The sequence below is a fragment of the Aedes aegypti genome, chromosome 2 (assembly GCF_002204515.2).
Source record: "Aedes aegypti strain LVP_AGWG chromosome 2, AaegL5.0 Primary Assembly, whole genome shotgun sequence".
Taxonomy (NCBI): Eukaryota; Metazoa; Arthropoda; class Insecta; order Diptera; family Culicidae; genus Aedes; species Aedes aegypti.
This window is the reverse complement of record NC_035108.1, coordinates 206627805-206640683: the sequence shown is the minus strand read 5'-3', so window position 1 is coordinate 206640683 and position 12879 is coordinate 206627805.

Here is a 12879-nt window from a genome sequence, read left to right as displayed (position 1 = left end):
AAATATTACTCTATTCGATGCATTTGATTTTGATTTTCGATCATTTACCATATTTGGATGGGTGGTCAGAAATTGCAACAATTTCTGTGCAGACAGAGCGGACCAAGTGTTGAAAAGCAATAAACTGATTGATTATTGCATTTTTGAGTCAATTTAAGAGTCCGATAGAAGCTTATGGTAGCTCTGTGGTGTATGTATGGAATGTGCTAGAACCCGCTTATTGGACCAGTATATTTTGGTCGGTACTCAAGATTTTCACTTGGTCCACTCTGACTGAACACATATTTAAAAATTTCTGGTCTTCAATCCTAGACCTACGATACTGGTATCGAAGGGTCTTGATAATCTACTTATCTTCGAGATATGCACCCAGTTTGACCATGCAAGCATTAAATGATTGTTATTTTCTAAGAAATTGTTCAGTCACAGTGAACCAAGTGCACATAGTCCATCAAAAAATCGGTCTATCAGAGATTTGGATTACGATTTTTCATAATTATCACTTCACATTATATTGTTTAGAAGTAATACAAAGACGTGTAGGAATATTGAACCTAAATTTAAACGAGTTTAAAAATTACAGAGCGTTAGACTTTAAACCCTTTTTTCTCAAAATATGAAAAATGTGACTTGATCCACTCTGACTTAACGCCGACCATTTATTGAACAGACATCTGTGAATTCAATTTATTACGAGCTAAATATTTTGTCAGTAGATGATACAATATTTAAATTATAAAACATAGGAGATTATGGGGATCTTTTACTCCCAAATAATAAAATAAATACAAAAAAAGCTAACATTGAAAGTATCAAAAAATATCTTTTTATAATCTCTTTTTTAAAAAATAATATTTTTTTCTTCTTATTGAAACTAATTACTCATGGTCATGTTAGTTACACAATCACTAGTGTACCGTAGAACTGGGTAACTTTGATAGTTTCTTCGCAGAAAACTTGAATATTTATGCATGCTGTTTCAAAGAATTATGATTTATATTTCTAAAACAAGTACTGGCATCCTTGTAATCGATTGGAGTTGATAGATTGACAAAAGATTTATTTTGAATGGATATATAATTTTTCAGAAAATCGAAAGTTGGTTTTCTGTTTTGGGGTAACTTTGATAATGGAGTATGAATCGAACAAAATTGAATGAATAACGAACATTTGTAGGGCATTGCATACCTCTAGGCGTTTAACGTTATAAGGAAATTTCTGACTTAGATTACAAAAATGGTCCCAGTTTGTAAAAATGATTTTCGCTAAGAGATTTGAGACCGAATTCAAGTTCTAGCTGTCAAAGGTAAGTGGCCAACTTTTCAAAACTACATCGAATAGTGATCGTAGAACAGATTATTTGTAAGCGTTTCGAAAATGCTAAAATTATGTCAATTTTAAATTTTCGTATAAAAAGCCTCATATGTTCTTGATTCAAATGAAAACCTCTCTTACATGAAGTGTCATACTAATATTCTTTAGTTTTGCATTCGTTATGCTTAACTGATTTACAGAAATTATGATATTTCGTTTAGTATGTGGTGGGTTACGCACTATCAAAGTTACCCGCATTATCAAAAATACCCCGTTTTACGGTACCGAGCTTCCAATCGCTAGTCCCTTTACGTCGCTGTGGTATTCTCTCATTGATTATTCGTTGCTTGATTTTTTTACGGCTGGCTTGCAGGGCCTGACACCAACCCCCTAGATTTCCGGAGGACCATTCCTCCTAAATGTTCGGATGGCTATAGTGCACACTTTAGCTTAGAGTCCTTCTCTGGCACTCGGACATGAAGTACAGAAGCTCCAGGTTTGCAGTCAGCATACGACCAACGTTCCCACCGGGGTTGATTACCCGATCTTCCATAAGATTACTCGTACCCCGACCAGTACCGCGAGGAGCTAGGGATAGGTGTTGCTAGGCGGTAGGCTAAGTACCGCATAGAGGGTTCTATTAAAAATAAGGGGGGTGGTTAGAACTCACGCCTGTCACGCCGAAAACCATGGATTGAATCCCATCCCCGAGATAGTCACTTATTACATGAAAAGGTTATGATAAGTGAATATCCCGCTTCTTTCGGAAAGGAAGTGAAGCTGTTGGTCCTATTTTTTTTATTTTAGTTTCTTCTCATACCGACAAAAATTGCTTGGTGCTCTATTTACTCAATGCCAACTTTTGTCGAATTTTACATATATGCAGTTATGCGCAGTATAGTAGCTCTAGGAAAATGATACATTTGAACAACCTCATATCAATGTTTGCCATAATCGTAAGTTTGAAGTACTTAATATGAAATATGTTCGAATGTGAAAGTTAGTTATTTGTAAGACAGGGTAAAGATCTAGTTTTCGCCACCCAAGAAATGTGCACTAATTTTCGCCACTTCATACAAAAAAGTCTAAATTTGTATGAAGGGGGCGAAAACTAAAGCATGGCGCAGATTAATACATCTACCCTATAAAGAAGAGTTTATATAACGAAAATAATAACTTAGTTTGTATGGGATAAAAACTAATATAGGTGGATAAAAACTATTGTAATAAAGACAAAAGTAAATTGCAGAACCAGAATTTTTGCAGCTAATTTTACCATAATCTTGATTCTCACATCATCTCATTTTATTTAAATTTGTTTATAACAAACCTCGATTGGCCGGTATTCAAATAATTGTATTTGATCCAATCGGACTGAATGCATAGTGAAATGTTCCTTTTATTCAGTGCCCGAGCCAACGTCATTTTTTAACAGACCATAAAAGTGACAATGATTTCGAAATTCATGATATTCTTAAGATAAATTTTGAACATGTTTTAAATCTGCTCACTCTGTTCTGTTTGTTTGCTATAAACAGATTGTAATTCGTGTTCAAAAATCTAAGTCCTATTAGAGCTCAAACACAGGAACGCCCATCAGTAAACTGTATATGAAGAAGCTCAAAAGATCTGTGAAACAAATAGAATATACCATTCTGAAATCACTTTATGCGCATGGTTGCTGTGTTTCCAAAGCTATCTATTCAGATGTAAATCATTTATTAAAACAATTTTCAACTATTTTAACAGTCCTAATATTAATTTGTTTTGGTCAGTTTATCAAACTCCAATACAAAATAATGTTTGATTCGTTGAATATATTGCATGCTCATTTGTGAGCAAGTGATAAAATTTGGAATTTGGATGCAGCCAGCACCATTATCATTTGTTTCAACGATGAGAGCATCAGTACTCACATATTAAGGCTGCTACTGATCTTGAGTAGCGTCTGCTGGTTCCCTGAGTGAGTACATCTGCTCTTGCAATAACGGAGTAGCAACTGCGGGCGGTCAATCATGTTCATGCCTCTGCTCAATTTGTCATATTTTTATCCAATGTTTTCATGAGTCACTGCGACCATTACGCTTATCTGTAGTGGTATACCCCTGTTTAATTTTGCATTCGCTCAGGTCGACGAATTTCCATTTGGGGTAACTTCCATTGCCATATGAAGCGAATCCGGTATGATCCCAAGAATTAAACCTACAACCAGATTGTCTTCTACGTAAAAAAAACGCAAAAATTAGAATGACATATTATATGTTTAACGTTTGGCAGACTAATTCTAAAATGTCAATATTTCTACGCGATGAAACTATTGATATTAAGCAAGTCAGCTCCAAGCAGCACCATTCCAACCAAAACTGAAATTTGCATCCAAATTCGTTTCGAAACCCACTTCAGAACATTCCGACAACCACGTGCCTGTTGCCTTCGACTGCCTCAAAAAGAACAAACGCGATAACAATCATACGGCCACATCCGTTTATGGCTCGTCAACATCTCGATAGCAATTATTTTCATAAGAATGCTTTCCTGACACCTCTCGGAAAAAGGAAACGGTCTTCTTTTCTTATCGCCTCAACAACACAAGCCTGGCCATCGAAGAATGCTCATGGCTCGTAAAAGGAAACGTTCTTCTTGTAGTCATATATAGCAAACGACTCCGGACCACCCTCCAGCAAGTCAAAAGGTTCAGGTTAGGACCCCGTATTTCCTTTCCGTCCTCCTGCGTTGCTTCAAAAGGCTTTTTTGAAGCTAACCGAAGCCATTATTCAATTCCGATCAACATTGGCTAACGGTTTTCTAAACCGAGCAAATTCATGTTTAGTCAGACCATATAAACGAACGGCCACATTTTGAGTAGTGGTTGCATCAAAATCTCATTACTTCTTCTTAGCATTATTTTCTTCTGATTCAATCCAAAAAAGCTGAATGAAAAAAATCGCAAGCTTCCCGAAGACAATACGAAATAATTTCCAGCAGACATCATCAACGTTCGGAATTCGATTTACATCCATCTGAAAATGTCACTTTCGCATTCCGCTGCCCTTTTTGACGAGTTTGGACATGTTCTTCCTTTCTGCTTTAGGTCATGAATTCTGTCCTTTGCACAATCAAGACCATCCATCGTATCCCCAGATAGCAGCAGCAGAAAAAATCAGAAACAGTCGAAGGGAAAAGTTAATCATCATTCTTAGTGAATGAGTTCATTGAAAATAATTGGAACAATTGAATTTCACTTCACTCGCTTCATTCTCACCATCACCAGATTATTAAACCATTGACATTACTAAAAATCCACACTGGAAATTACGCAGAATATCTATTAACTCTCGAGCATGTCTGACGCATTGCATCGCGGAGGGCGAAAGGCGACCACAACTTAGCACTCTGTCGCGACTTTCTTCCGTTGTCATCGTCTCTCAGTGGCAATGTGTCGCCTCACCAGATTGACGAGACATCACGACTTTCCGGAGAATATTTACCAAAAAAACAGATTTCTCCCGTTCCCCCCAGCGTCCATTTACCTTTACGAATATGTCTCTTGCTTCCCGTTGAGGACGGATATAGGAATCAATGCAGCAACAGCAGCTTCATCGCCAACGCTGGATAGACATTGAAGGCATCTTACCACACGCAATAATAAGAAGTTCCAGTATAACAAAAGAATTTTTTATCAAGCATCTTCAATTGTTTCAATTCCCCAGTTTCCAGTTGGATCTCGGTGTCTCGCCGATGCGGTTTTTCGAGAGAAAATAAACGAGTTCGTTGTCAACGTCTATTGAAGTCTTTTGATGGACCCAGACTAACGGGGTTTAAGTACTAGTAATTGAGATCTTGGTAAGAGTTTGGAATCAGCGATCTACAAACTAGGTATATAAACAATTATCATACTTACTGACATGATAGGCTACGGTTCCCTGCGATGAAACCACTAGATAATTCTTCTGAATTAGGCTCAGTACTGGGGCAATCGATTCCAATCTCCTTGAACGGCATGTGCCCTAAAGTCCTCAGCTGCAAAAAGCTATCATGTGCGTGACCTCGATCAAGTTCTATATTTCATATAATCTTTGTTTGACAGTCTTCCGGCATACGCGTAACGTGACCAGCCCAAAGCAATGGATTATTAAAATAACGAAAGCGGCCGCTATAAAAAGCATATCCGGAGTAGAGGAGAATTGCAAATTTAAAACAAAATTATAATAAGAATGTCAAAATTTGTTATTTATTTGTTTTATTTGTTTTAAATAAGAGTTAAAATAACAAAAATAATTACTAAGTTTGTATGGCACAAAAACTAAACAATATCGTATTTTGCCAATGTCATAACAAAATAATAACAAAAATATAGGCAGAAGAAAATAACAATATTTGTAATTATTTAATTATTCATAACTAAATAATTACTAAATAAGCTATTTACGTGTGTTTAAAAATAGAGAGTATATTTAGTTCTTTGACTTGAATATCTAAATTTGGCATGACTGAAAAATAAACTTTTTGCCTTCCTGCATAAAACTAAAGTTTTTAAATCTTTGATGTAAATCATACGAATAGTAAAAGGAGCTATTACGGTAAAATTTAATATTGATTTGTTCTCATGATTTTTTCAAATACTGTTATCAAATGATCGGCGTTAAGTCAGAGTGGACCAAGTACAAAACTTGAGAAAATTGGATTATTTTTCCAGTAGATGCGAAATTACTTGAACTCCTTTTCACTTTGATCAGATTTGATGAATGCTGTAAACTGCGAGAGATATGTAAGAAATTTACTTTGGAAGATCAATGAAAATCGATAAAAGTATGCAGTCAGAGTGGACCAAGTGCTTATTACCATAACAGCGAAAATGATCAGCGCGCTGAGAAATGCTAGGAAATGAAAGACATTTTAAATGATTTGTCAGAATGGAATGATTCTTCTTCTCATCCATCAATGTAAATTCATAAATGCATTTGATTTTGATTATTCATCATTTTCCATATTTAGATGGGTGGTCACAAATTGCAAAAATTTATGTGCAGACGAAGTGGACCAAGCGTCAAAAAGCAAGAAACTGATTGATTATTGTATTTTTTGAGTCAATTTAAGAATCCATTGGAAGTGTTTGCTAGTTCTATGGTGTCTGTATGAAATTTCCTAGAATCCGTTTATCGAACCAGTGTATTTTGGCCGGTAGTCAAGATTTTCACTTGGTCCACTCTGACTGAACACATTTTTGAATATTTCTGGTCTTCAATGCCCTGGCCCTTCTTCTTCTTCTTGGCATTAACATCCCCACTGGGACAGAGCCGACTACTCAGCGTAGTGTTCTAATTCTATTTCCACAGTTATTAACTGAGAACTTTCTTTGCCTAAATTGCCATTTTCGCATTCGTACATCGTGCGGCAGGTACGATGATACTCTATGCCCAGTGAAGTCAAGGAAATTTCCATTACGAAAAGATCCTGGACCGACCGGAAATCGAATCCAGACACCTTCAGCATGGCTTTGCTTTGTAGCCGCAGACGCTAACCACTCGGCTAAGGAAGGCACCTGGCCCTACAAAACTTTAATTTTCAAGCTGTCGTAATGCTACTGATTTCGGGATTGAATGTATGAACCATTAAAGAATTTACTATTCTAATGTCAAAGGATGTTGATAATCTGTTTATCTTAGAGATATACACCCAGTTTGACCATAAAAGCATTAAATAATTATTATTTTCCTAGAAATTGTTAAGTCAGAGTGAGCCAAATCACCAAACGGTGGTCTTTAGCTCAGTCAGAGTGGACCAAGTGTACATAGTCCACCAAAAATCGTTCTATTAGAGATTTGGATTATGTTTTTTCATGACTATCACTATTGTTGCTGTCTATTGTGCTGGGGCTGGATCACTAACCCGTCACAAGACCAGCTACAAGCGGTCGGGTCTTTGGACCTGCCCATGAGTCACGCAACGTGCGTAACTCTTTACACCTACCCGGACGAAACACCGTCACTTGAAGGATATTTGGTCCTTCAAGTGAGAGCAAATTAGCACAAATTAGGTCATATTGGTTAACAAATTTTGTTCTGACTTCAATTACCTTGACCTCGAGCGATTTCCGCTTAAATACATTCCAAGAGGATAGGGAATTAACGAGCTTGTTTTTAATCTAACAAAGAACATGTAACAATTAGGGTACACAATAAGATCTTTCAATTCACAACTCACTTGGTTTGCTATAAAAACTTGGCTCACTTGGGCCTACAATCACAATCTCAACCACTAGATATTCTCGATTTCTAAGAAAAATTACAATGAACATTAAATTCTGGTTTCGAGGGGTTCACAGGTACAACTCACATTGGGTTGGTACACAGATGATGTCACGCTAAAATTCAACTTTTTTGACCCCCCCCCCCCCCTCTTGTCACACTTTTTGTATTAAACCCCCCAATTTTTTTGTAAGGCTTGTCACGCTTGGCTCGACCCCCTCCCCCCCCCTTTTTGGAGCGTGATATAATTTGTGCATGACCCCATTTTGACTAACGATTGGCTAACACTAGATTCTGATTTCCACTAACTTTGGGACTACGTCCTTTCACTATGCCGTTCGAATGGAGAAAAACGATAATTTGATAAAATAAGATGGCCTTCAAATCTTGGTCTTCACGAACTTACGGGGTTCCAAGGACACACATACAATCTAAAAATAACATACACTACCCACCATAAGTATGGAAACGCGTATTGCAACAATCATACTGAATATTGCAACACCTTTAAAAGTTTAGCATCACCTAAAATGAATATTATCTCGTGAATCTGAAGTGCTAGATCGATGTATTTTTGATTTTTTGTTGAAAAAACTCTAATCACTAGATTTTGGGTGATGCTAAACTTAAAAGTGCTGCAATACTCAGTATTGCAACGATTCCATACTTATGGTGGGTAGTGTACATCTAAAAATAGCAAATATTTTTTCTCTAATCCATTGGCTATACAGCCTATTTTTGGGACCGGAGCGATGTGATCTGCTTCGCGATCCGTTAAAAATGGGTGATTCAAATTCTCGCCACCCATGGCGTTGCGATCGGCTAAAAGTGCTCGAATTCAAATATCGTCCCTTATTAATATGTTTTTTTTTACTCTCAGCCTTATGGTAGCCCGAGAAGACGTAAATCCAACGCATTTCAAAGTTAAAATTTTATACCTATTCTACTCTCTTGTAACATTGTTACACATTTCCGTACCAGCCGTATAAAATCAAGCAACGGGTAATCAACGAGAGAATATAAACCGGGTCAACCGGCGAAGACCACAGCGACGTAAGGGGACTAGCGATTAGAAGCTCGGTACGTGGAACTCTAAATCTCTCAACTTCATCGGGAGCACACGCATAGTCGCCGATGTGCTGAAGGACCGCGGATTCGGCATCTTAGCGTTGCAGGAAGTAGGGTTTCAATGCTAGTAATGGATCCCTTAGTAGCTGAAATTCATTCTAGACGCTTTTCCGCAATGATATCTCAGACGCATATACGTTTTGTGGAGTCTAACAACAAATTCAATATCTTCACTTCATAGTACGTCTATGAAACATATAAAATAATTCGATTTTTCCAGCGAAATATACATTTGAAAAACTGTTGTCCGAATGCCTATTATGGGCCCTCCCGGGGTCCATAATAGGATTGTTTACAAATTTGACCAGAGATAACCATACAATCTACCAGTGCTGGGGCAACACACACGAGCTGGGAACAGCTTTTATAGTTTATAGTGCAGAGGCGCGTCATGGCCGATGAATGAGAGGATGTGCAAGTTGAGGATCAAAGGCCGGTTTCTACGCGCAGCTCTAACGCGAGTACGACAGCTGTCCAAGCCACGACGTCAAAATCGTCATAGGAGATCTGAACGGTCAAGTTGGCCAGGAGGAGGAGTTTAGACCGACTATTGGAAAGTTCAGTGCCCACCGGTTGACGAACGGAAACGACTTACCACTAGTTGATTTCGCCGCCTCCAAGAATATGGCCATTCGTAGCACCTACTTCCAGCACAGTCTTCCATACCGATACACTTGGAGATCGCCAGAGCAGACAGATCCACAAATCGACCACGTTCTGATTGATGGACGGCACTTCTCCAGCATTATCGTCGTCAGAACATATTGTGGCGCTAACATCGACTCTGACCTTTCTCTGGTGATAGTTAAACTGCGCCCGAAACTCTTCGTCGTTAATAACGTACGATGCCGACGGCCACCCCGGTATGAGCAAAAGCAGCGTAAGCAACCGGATGTCTCAGCTGCATACGCGCAGCACCTCGAGGCTGCATTACCGGAAGAGGGTGATCTGGAAGAAGCTTCTCTTGAGGACTGCTGGAGAACAGTTAAAGCAGACATCAACAATGCAGCAGAGAGCAACGTCGGGTACGTGGGACGAAATCGACGGAACGTTTGGTTCGACAAGGAATGTAGGCTGAATCTGGAGAAATGGAGAAAAATGCAGCGCGGGTGGTCATGCTGCAGCAAGAGACCCGGAAGAATGTGAAACGTTATAGACATAGACGGCAACGGCAGATACGTCTCTTTCGGGAGAAAAACACCGCCTGAAGGCGACGGAGTGCGATAAGATGGAACAGCTGTGTCGGTCTCAAGAAACACAGAAGCTCAACGCATCCCACAACGGCTTCGTGCCATGAGCCGAGATATGCTGAGATAAGGGTGGGACGAGCGTGAGGTGATTGAAAGATGGACGCAGCACTTCGACAAACATCTGAGAGAACAGGTAATGAAGGTCAATACAAACGGAAGAAATGTCTTCGTCAGTACTGCGGACGTTAGATTCCAACCAGCCCCCACTTCGAGGGAGGTTAAAGATGCCATTCACCAGGCTCAAGAACAATAAAACTGCTGGTAAGGATGGTATCGGAGCTCAACTCATAAAAATGGACCTGGAGAGGCTGGTAATTTGTTTGCACTTGCTGATAGGCACAATCTGGGAAACAGAACAGCTACCGAAAGAGTGGAAGGAAGGGATAATATGCCCCATTAGAGTGATGCAAAGTTTGAAATGTTGGCTCCCCTATTCTAAAACGATTTATATTATAGTAAACAGCATCTTCCCAAAGTTTGAAATGATTCGGAAGAAATTTGACTGTGCACAAGCCATTTGAAGTTTATATGGAGATTACTATGGAAAACGCCAACTTTTTGTGTCCAGGCCTCTATCTATTCGACATAATATTTAATGGAAAAGTTAACAACCTCTGCTCATGTGAAATCCTTTCAGCTACAACTTCGCTGACGACCACTTTTTGATAGGACTGAAGCATAAATTGCTTTTCTTAATCATAAACTGGATTTGCATTTTCCATGCTGAACCAACAACTCGGCAGGCAACAGTGGTGCTCCTAGCGGGTAGAATAGATCAAAGTAATCCAGGCTACTATGTTCTACAGCAAAATAGCAGTGTTGCTCTGAAAGTAATTTAATGATCATCTCAGCATGGTTTAGACTTTGTTATCACTAATAACAAATTATCCATACGTCCCATCAAAATGTGGTCTTCGGCAAAGTTGTAGCTTGGAAGATTTCACATGACTAGAGTTTGTTCACTTTTCCATGAATTATTATCACGAGCAGTTAGAAGACTGAACACAAAAGGTTTGTCTTTTCCATAGTAATTTCCATAGAAACTTCAAATGGCCTGTGCACAACCAAATTTCTTCCAAATCACTTCAAATTTTGGGAGAATGATGTTTATCATAATTAACACCGTTCAAGCAGAGGGGATCAAAAACTTCAAAATTTGCATCAGTCTAATGCCCCATCTACAAGAAGAGTGACAACAAAGATGGTTAAAAGGAAAGAGATGATCGACTCTTCATTTTGCCATACATTTTGCAGACGACACGCTATTCAAGTAACACTACTGCCATCTGTTGTGTGAAAAGCGCGTAAACATTATTTTCGACTAAATTAAAATCATCGTGCAATTACAAAACGATGATGAATCAAAACAAACACGCTTTAAAAAAAATTACACAGAAATGAGTACAACTCACATCAAATCAGGCTCTTCTGGACCAACACAAAATTGGTGGAATTTTTACACATACTAAAAAAATATTCCTGTGCTGTTTTTTTCTTCTTTTCTTGCATTTTATGGCATTTATAAATGATTGGCAATATCGAACATCCCCGATTGAGCTGTGTAGCTTTTCTTAAGAGTGAATGTCACAAACGAACATCTGGTGGTCACTAGGAGAACGTTACATATTAGTTAGCTTTTGACTCACCAGAGCGGCGCTATTCGTGTCTCCTAGAAAAGACAGGAGTCGGTTATCTTTTTCCTTCTAATCATCTTTGGTGACAAGTCAGATCATCTTCCGTCAACTGTCACCTGTAGTAAACGATTTCTTTGGAAGTTCTCAAGCCGGCTTCGCTGACGGCCGATCGACAACGTACCAGATCTTTACTTCTCGGTAAAAATGTCGTGAATACCAGGTCCCAATGCATCACCTATTGATCGATTTCAAGGCGGCATACGATAGTATCGACCGCGTACAGCTATGGAAAATCACGAGACTGATAAGAGCAACGTTTGTAAGTGTGCAAAATAGTGTGAAGGTATCAAATCAGTTCGTTTGAATCCCGCTGGGGACGTGATGGACTATCGTGCCTGTTGTTCCATACTGCGCTAGAAGGAGAGCCGGGGTACGATTTTAACGAGGTCCAGTCAATTTGTTTGCTTCACGGATAATATGAACATTGTCGGCCGAACATTTTCAAAGGTGGCAGACCTGTACACCCACCTGAAACACGAGGCAGCAAAAGTTAGACTGCACATAAAAAAAAATCCATGTAAATTTCAGCGTAAAATCATGCTTATAAAGAGAATGCCAGACTCATCGCAAATTTACATGACACATCACATAAAATTACCGTAAAACGGGGTATCTTTGATAATGCGGGTAACTTTGATAGTGCGTAACCCACCACATACTAAACGAAATATCATAATTTCTGTTAATCAGTTAAGCAAAACGAATGCAAAACTAAATAATATTAGTATGACACTTCATCTAAGAGTGGTTTTCATTTGAATCAAGAACATTTGAGGCTTTTTATACGAATATTAAAAATTGACACAATTTTAGCATTTTCGAAACGCTTACAAACAATCTGTTCTACGATCACTATCTGGTGTAGTTTTTCACAAACTGGGAGCATTTTTGTAATCTAAGTCAAAAATTTCCATATAACGTTAAACGCCTTGAGGTATGCAATGCCCTACAAATGTTCGTTATTCATTCAGTTTTGTTCGACTCATACTCCATTATCAAAGTTACCCCAACACAGAAAACCAACTTTCGATTACCGTAAAACGGGGTAACTTTGATAATGCGGGTAACTTTGATAGTGCGTAACCCACCGCATACTAAATGAAATATCACAATTTCTGTTAATCAGTTAAGCAAAACGAATGCAAAACTAAAGAATATTAGTATGACACTTCATGTAAGAGCGGTTTTCATTTAAATCAAAAACATTTTAGGCTTTTTATACGAATTTAAAAAAATTACACAATT